Source organism: Orycteropus afer, unplaced genomic scaffold (genome assembly GCF_000298275.1).
Source record: "Orycteropus afer afer isolate SDZICR_OR568_19922 unplaced genomic scaffold, OryAfe1.0 scaffold00298, whole genome shotgun sequence".
NCBI classification, from domain to species: domain Eukaryota; kingdom Metazoa; phylum Chordata; class Mammalia; order Tubulidentata; family Orycteropodidae; genus Orycteropus; species Orycteropus afer.
The window spans coordinates 2,787,333-2,796,065 of NW_006921885.1; positions in this window are offsets into that span (position 1 = coordinate 2,787,333).

Here is an 8,733-nt window from a genome sequence, read left to right on the forward strand (position 1 = left end):
GTCAAGAAATCAAATGAAGTACTTCACTGGGCAAATTTTCTGCAAAAGTCCTTTGAAATTTTTAAAAAGCAAAGATGTCACTTTGAGGACTAAGGTGTGCCTGGCCCAAGCCATGATATTTTCAGTTACCTTATATGCATGCAAAAGCTGGACATGAATGAAGAAGACTGAAGAAGAATTGTTGCATTTGAATTATGGTGTTGATGAAGAACATTGAATATACCACAGACTGTAAGAAAAATGAACAAATTTGTCTCAGAAGAAGAATAGCCAGAAGAGAGCATAGAAAGTCTTAGAAGCAAGTATAGTAAGATTTAGTCTAACGTATTTTGAGTATCCTATCAGGAGGGACCGGTACCCATCATGCTTAGTAAAGTACAGCATCAGTGAAAAAGAGTGAGACAGAATGGCAGAGTGGCTGCAACAATGGGCTCAAACATACAATAATTGTGAAGGTGGCTCAGGAGTGGGCAGTATTTTGTTCTGTTGTGCATAGGGGTTCTATGAGTTGGAACCTACTTGACAGTAGTTAATGACAACAGCAATCTGAGTGTAGATATCTTATGTCCTAAGGAAATTTTTAGCCCTCTCTGCCCATGGTCATTTCAGATCAACTGATATTCCTTTGGTGAGGACCCAACTGAGTTGACTACTGTTTGGGACAGCTCATTCACAACTGAGGTAGTGTGCCAACCACCTGAAGTAACTTCTCTCATAACTCCCTGCTCTTGACTTGCAGTTGGGTGGATGCTTACTTTATAAATGGTCATTGTGTCATGCATTTTAGCCTCTAGTTCCAAGGTTATGTTTCTATCGCTTTAGCCTCTAGTCCTAGGATTGTATGTGTCAGATCCAACAATGCTCATGCAAAATCTAGTTGCTGATGTTGCATAGAGTCAGTTCTGTCTCATAACAAGCCTATGTATAACAGAATGAAACATTGCCCAGTACTGTGCCATCCTCACAGTCCTTGATACTCTTGAGTTACAAGAGTATCATCTTTACATCATTACAACCACTGTGTCAATCCATCTCATTGAGAATCTTCCCCTTTTTCACTGACCCTCTGTTTTACCAAGCATGATATCCTTTTCCAGGGACCTGTCCCTCTGACAACATCACCAAAGTACTTGAGACAAAGTCTGGCCATTCTTGCTTCTGAAGAATATTCTGGCTCTACTTCTTCTGAGACAGAGTTGTTCCTTCTTCTGGCTGTCCATGATATTTTCAATATTCTTTGCCAACACTACAACTCAAATGCATCAATTCTAGAATAGAATTAAAATTAAGTTAGAGATAGAATGGTTACTGGTTTTGGTTACTGTGGTAGTTAAGCTTGTGTGCCAACTTGGCTAGGCCTGGTTGAGTGGCTGGACAGCTGGATGTAGTTATTCCCGTGATAAGATTCATAATTAACTCCTTGGTGGAATGTATTAGAGCAGCTGAGTAACTGCTTTAGGGATGTGGACTGCTTCCCGTATATAAGAAACAGCTTTGGGAATGGTCTCTAGCTTATGGCACACTTGAACCCTGCATGTAGCCGTGTCGTTGCTAGCAGCCTGCCATGCTCTGCCAACCTTGGAACTTTCAATGGACTTGAATTAATGGCCTGCCATGTGGTTTGGTAACATCGGGACTGTGCCTTTTCACTTATCAACATTGGGCTTGTCAGTCTCAGCAGCCAGCAGCTGTCTGAATGAAGAAAAGCCTCTAGCTCCACTGGGCCAGGAGCAGGAGGCAGAGCTGAACCCTAAGGTTTAGGGGCTTTCACCCAGCCCCTAAAGCCTGGCATTTTGAACTTGGACTTAAAGCCTCCAAACTGTAGGAAAATAAACTCCTGTTTGTTCAAGCATCCCGTTTGTGGTATATCATTGTCAGAGTGGCAGTAGGTAACTGTTCTGGCACTAGGTAACCAGAACAATTACCTAGTGCCACTCTGACAGGAATATACCAAAAATGGGATGGCTTTAACAAATAGAAGTTTATTGTTTTACAGTATTGGAGGCTAGAAATCCAAATTCCAAGTGTCAGGCTTTAGGGACTGGGTGAAAGCCCCTTAACCTTGGGCTCCAGCTCTGCCTCTTATTCCTGGCCCACTGAAGCTGAAGGCTTTCTTCACTCATGCAGCTGCTGGCTACTAAGGCTGACAAACACAAGGTAGACAAGTAAAAAGACATATTCCCAATATTACCAAACCACAGAGCAGACCATTGATTCAAGTCCCATTAACAGTCCAAGACTGGCAGGCAACATGGCAGATTGCTGATTAATGACTTGACTACATGCAGTATTCAAGCATGCCAAAAGCTAGAGACCTTCCTCAAAGATGCCTCTTATATACCAGAAGCAGACCACATCCCTAAAGCAGCTACTCAGTTGCTCAGTAGATTACAACATGGAGTTGATTACAAATCTCACCATAGGAAATAACTACATCCAACTGCCCAGCCACTCAAAACCAGGCCCAGCTAAGTTGGCACATAACCTTAACTACCACAGAATGTTTAACACAGTGCCTGTCCTATTGTTGTTGCTGTTGTTAGATGCTGTCTATTTGACTCCTGTGTACAACAGAAGGAAACAGTGCCTGGTCCTACGCCATCCTCACAATCCTTGCTATACTGTAGCCCATTGTTGCAGCCTCTGTGTCAATACATCTTGTTGATAGTCTTCTCCTTTTTGCTGACCCTCTACTTTACTGAGCATGATATTCCTCTCCAAGGAATGGTTCCTACTAACAACATGAACAAGGTAAGTGAGGTGAAGTCTGGCCATTCTCACTTCCAAAGAGCATTCTGTCTTCACTTTTTCCAGAATAGATTTGTTTGTTCTTCTGGCATTCCAAGATATTTTCAGTTTTCCTGGCCAACACTACAATTCAAAGGTGTCAACTCTTCTCTAGTCTTCCTTATTCGTTGTCCAGGTTTTACATCTTATGAGGCGATTGAAAATACCATGGCTTGGGTCAGGCACACCTTAATCTTCAAAATGACGTCTTTATTTCTTAACACTTTAAGGAAGTTGTTTGCAGCAGATTAGCCCAGTGCAACACAACTTCTGATTTTTTTATTGCTGCTTCCGTGGGTGTTGACTGTGGATTCAAGTAAAATGAAATCCCCAACAACTTCAATCTTTTCTCTATTTATCATGTTTATTGGTCCAGTTGTAAGGATTTTTGTTTCTTAATGTTGAGGTGTAATTCATACTGAAGATTGTAGTCTTTGATCTTTATCAGTAAGTGCTTCAAATCCTCTTAACTTTCAGCAAGCAAGGTGGTGTCATCCGTATATCACAGATTGTTAGTGAGTCTTCCTCTAATCCTGATGCTGTGTTCTTCTTTATATAGTCCTGCTTCTCAGATTATTTGGTCAGCATACAAATTGAATAAGTATGGTGAAAGGATACAACCCTGACACATACCTTTCCTAATTTTAAGCCATACAATATCCCTTTGTTCTATTCAAACAGCAGCCTCCGGGTCTATGTACAGGTTCCTCATGAGCACAATTAAGTGTTCTGGGATTCCCATTCTTTGCAATGTTATCCGTAATTTCTTATGATCCATGCAGTCAAATGCCTTTGCATAGTCAGTGAAACACAGGTAAACATCCTTCTGTATTCTTTGCTTTCAGCCAAGATCCATCTGACATTAGCAATGATGTCCCTCATTCCACGTCCTCTGCTGAATCCAGCTTGCATTTCTGGAATTTCCGTCAATATACTCTCATTACCATCAAGTCAGATTCAACTCATAGTGACCCCTCCTTGGGTTTCTGAGTCAGTATCACTACGGAAGTAGATTGCCCAATCTTCCTTCTGAGGAGTGGCTGGCAGGTTTGAACCACCAGCTTTCTGGTTAGCAGTCAAATGCCTTAGGCACTATGTCACCAGAGCTCCTGTCAATACACTACTGCAACCGTTTTTTAATTATCTACGGCAAAATTTTACTTATGTGTGATATTAATGATATTGTTCAATAACTTCCACAATCTGTCATAAAGTAGGTGCTTGATAAGTATTAATACTATCAGGGGCACAGACTAACTATGGTAAAATGCTTAGAGTTCCCTCAATGGCAGAACAATCTAATCAGTGCAATCCAATGGCCCACCTGGTTTATCTACTCTTATTGAATCCTTTTTAGCAGCTTTTGACCCAAATTATTATTATTATTATTTTATTTTAAGAGCCTGTTTTACATTTCACATTACCTGTACATTAGTTTCACTCCCCATTTACCATGTTCACCCGTAACCCAGTCTCCTCCCCTCCCTACCCTGTAACCTTCCTCTTGTGCCCCTCATATTTATGCACTCCTGTTTGTCCTGCATTTCCTCAATTTGAATGTTGGTCCTCTGGTGCCCCATGCATGGTCTATTACTTCAAGAGTTGATCCAAATTTTTGTAGGATTTCTGGGGAATTAGCTGGAGCTCAGTGACTACCCTTCTTATCACAATTCATGACAAGTGACCCTATAGGCCTAGATGCAGTTGTTTGAGCATCTGGAGTTGAACAGAAAGCTGGAGCTCAGTGACTACCTTCCTATCACAATTCATGGCTAGTGACCAAATAGATCTAGATACAGTTGTTTGAGCATCTGGAGTTGAACAGAAGTTCTATATTCCTAGGCCCCTTTCAGTTCCTTGTCATAGATTGTCTAACCATGAGATCTCAGCCATCGAAGCACATTTATAGGTGCCTCAGCAAAGTGCTCTTTGATCTTCTGTTATACATTTGCTTTGTGTTCCTAGAAGTTTGAGGCTGGCTGAAACATTGGAGAGATTTCTTTTGAAATTGTGATATCTCATTTTGAGAAGTATTTTAAATTTAATTCTCCAATCATAATCCCTTTGTAGGTTCTCAGTGCTTTGGTCATATATCATCACATTTGTTGAAAGAAGTGGCATATCCATCTATTTGTTTATTCAGTACGTAAATCTGTTTTTCTTTGCTTTTTATTTATTTATTTTTTTCACGGTGCACCTGGTTCTGTACTGTTGTTGTTGTTGTTGTTATATGCCGTTGAGTCAGACCCGACTCATAGCGACCCCTCCTTGGGTTTCCGAGGCAGTATCACTACTGAAGTAGATTGCCCCATCTTCCGTCCGAGGAGTGGCTGGTGGGTTTGAACCGCCAGCCTTCTGGTTAGCAGTCAAGTGTCTTAGGCACTATGCTACCAGAGCTCCTGGTTCTGTACTAGGCACTGGAAATATAAGGAGGAATGGGATAAAGTCCTGGCCCTAGTGCAGGAAGACAGACAATAAACAACTGCATATAGTGGTCAGTGTTATAAAGTGTGTGGACAGGGTGAAGTGACAGACAGTGATTGCCAAGGATGGGTGTGACTTCTGACATTGTGATAGGAAAGACTTCTTCGGAGGCGAAAACTGAAGTGACATTTGGAGTATGAGAAGGAGCTAGGCATGTGATAGACAGAAGATAAATTTTTTCAGCAAAAGGCACAGCAAATGCAAAGGCCGAAGACAGAAGTTATAGTCCTCCCACCTGACAGGCTCCATGCTCCTATATGACATGTCTAAGAAGCCCTTCTATAAGCCCATATGAGAAGAATGGATGACAGAAGGCTGGGATATATCCTCTGGTCACCTACAAATACCTGCAGATGTAATTGGCAGTTCTTACTGATGGATGTGCTTTAAGTGCTCTATATACAGGCTGGGAACTGGGTGATTTTCTTGAAATTTCCCCCCATAGTCAAATTTTTCAAGAACTAAAAATAACAAATTGGCAATCTACCCACACGTGTTCTTTTGCAGCATCCAAGGACACTACTGTAGCATGATGGATAATATTATGAGCTGTCTCAGTTATTTGATGAGTTGTGTTATAAAAGCGAAGCAGGTTTCATCTTGGTGAAGTACTTAGCAAAGGGAGCAGTATTTCCAGTCTGACTATGAGGTTATATTTTGCTTTTTTTTTTTTTTTTCCAGTTCTGCTTTTCTTTTATGTACAGTAAGTCCTGTGCTCCCTCTTAGCAAGAATGGGGGCTGCTGTTTGCTTGTTGCTGTCATGTAAAGAGAGAAGTTTGGAGGAAGAGGGGTACTAATAGGCATATTCTCAATCTTAGCACACAGGCTAGTTAGTATGAGGAATGGCTCTTTATGGGAAGTTATGTGGCTGATGGAAAGAGATGGAAAGCTTGCCCTGCAAAACCCAACCCTACCCTATGAGGTCTCAAAGCATAGAATAAAAGGTGAGATAAATGCATAGTCTTTATCTCTGAATTTTTGAACCCAAGCCTGATATAGTCACCAGGAGAACTAGACTAGTCCACATGGTACTCTTACTTGCTTTTTTTGGTACTTTATTTCTGCTCAGGCTGTAACAAGAAACGCTCACCACTCCACCAGAAGTAGGTTTACTGCAATGCTAATTAATGCAGCTGGAGCTTCAGGGCCCTTCAGTTGCTTGAGTACCTTTTAGATTAATATTCACATTCACATTGAATTTTTAATTTGAATTTGTGTATTCTTTTTTTCTAAGAAGTGAGGCCCAAGTTACATATGATTTAGATCCCACAAAGCCAATGTTTGGTCCTGCGTCCAGTGTGACTGCTACATGAAGCCACTGAAACTCAATACTTTGAAGATATGCATGCACTTAGGGAAAAGAGTGAGCTGTGAGTATAAAGTTAAAATATTTGTAATGCCAGGGATCTAAGCAATTTTACTATAACCAAAAAATTCCAAACTCACTGCTGTCGAGTTGATTCTGACTCATAACGACCCCTCCTTGGGTTTCTGAGGCGGTATCTCTACGGCAGTAGGTTGCCCAGTCTTCCTTCCAAGAAGTGGCTGGTGGGTTTGAACCACCAGTTTCTGGTTAGCCTTAGGCACTATGCCACCAGAGCTCCCAACAGGATCCTCTAAAAAGCATAACAGAGAAAGAGGAGGTGTTTCTATTATAGGGTCTTGGAACTAAAGGAGGAAGTTAGTGTCAGTGAATATCTTGTGAGCTTAGTATATTATGGTGATCTAGAGGTAGACAAGGAGCTCTGGTGGTGTAGTGCCTAAAGCATGTGACTGCTAATCAGAAGGCTGGTGGTTCAAACCTACCAGCCACTTCTCAGAAGGAAGGTTGGGCAATTTACTTCCGTAGTGATACCATCTCTGAAACCCAAGGAGGAGTTGCTATGAGTCAGACCCATTCGACGGCAGTGAGTTTGGTGTTTTTGGTGTTTGAGAGGTAGACAAGTGATCAAATGGATAACTAACTGTTTCAGGAAGGTCCCTGTTCTTATAGCAGAAAATGTGGTAAGAGTGCAATTAGTAGCATGAACATTGTCGTAATTATCTAGTGCTGCTATAACAGAAATATCACAAGCAGGTGGGTTTAACAAATAGCAATTTATTTTCTCAAAGTTTAGGAGGCTAGAATCCCACATTCACAGTGTCAGTTCCATGGGAACCTTTCTCTCTCTGTCAGATCTGGAAGAAGGTCCTTGTACCTTATAAACTTCTGCTCCTGGATGATCTTCATGTAGCTTAGCATCTCTCTTCCTTTATATCTGCTCCCTTACTTGCTTGTTTAATCTCTTTTATATCTCAAAAGAGATTGGCTTAAGACACACCCTACATTAACCTTGTCTCATTAACATGCGAAGAATAACATTTCAAAATGGGATTATAACCACAGGTATTGAGGTTAAGTTTTGCAATACTTTTTTTTTTTTGGTGAGGAGGGAGACCTAATTCAATCCATTATGAGCAGAGTACAATATCTTCTGGACTGGAAGAAAGAGTATGAACCAACAGTAGCAGGAGTTTAGAGGCTCATACTGAGGAACATCAATTTGTTGAGTTGGGTCATGGGGCATCATGCATGCCTGGAGCCCAACAGAGCAGCTGTGGGGGTATTGTTTAAGGCAGAAGTACAGGCAATGACTTAACCACATGGAAGATACCACTTGGGGATTCCTTGAGAAAAACTAGAGTAGGGAGGAACCACAGAAGAAGAAGAGGGTTGAGATCCTAAAATAGCCATGTAGGTATATCAAGAAAGTTAACTTTAAGTATAATTGTCAATGTGGCATTTTGTTCATATAAAAAGTTAGACACTGGGATCATTTGGGTTGCGTAAGTGGAGACTAGACTTACAGCTTATAAATTTTACTTGATTCTCATTTCACTTATTTCTGTACATTCTGTAATAAGGTTATAGTTCTAGTCTTAAACCATGGTCTATGACTTCAGATCATTTGGCAACAGGAGTATCTATCTGTTCTTACTTCTTAACTAGAAGAGAAACTTCAAGGTCATAACTTCTTTTTGGGTGGCTCAGTACTGACAGAGAGAAGAGGCAATGTGTACTTCCTTGACCAACTTTGCCAAGTCACTATCAGGAAGTGGTCATGAACTTAGAAACAAGTTGTAGCATGGCTGTAGGTCTTTTTTAGTGGGCATCTACTGTTTCGGCCATCTAGCTTCTGTTCCTACTTCCTTTTGGGTCATAATTTTTTCTCCCATTGTATGCTCTGTATAATGGGTGGACTTAAGTATGCATCCTGGCTATGATGATTGGCATATATTTCCAATCTTCAGATGTAGCCAGTCATAGAGATTTGCATTTCTATGAATATGTGCTAAATCCAACAAGGGCCAGTGAACACAATGAAACTTTTATTGGGGCTGCTGAGAAAAATGCAGGTCACTTTTTTTTTAAAAAATGCAGATTTTATTTCCTAAAATATATAAGGCTTTTCACATTTTCTA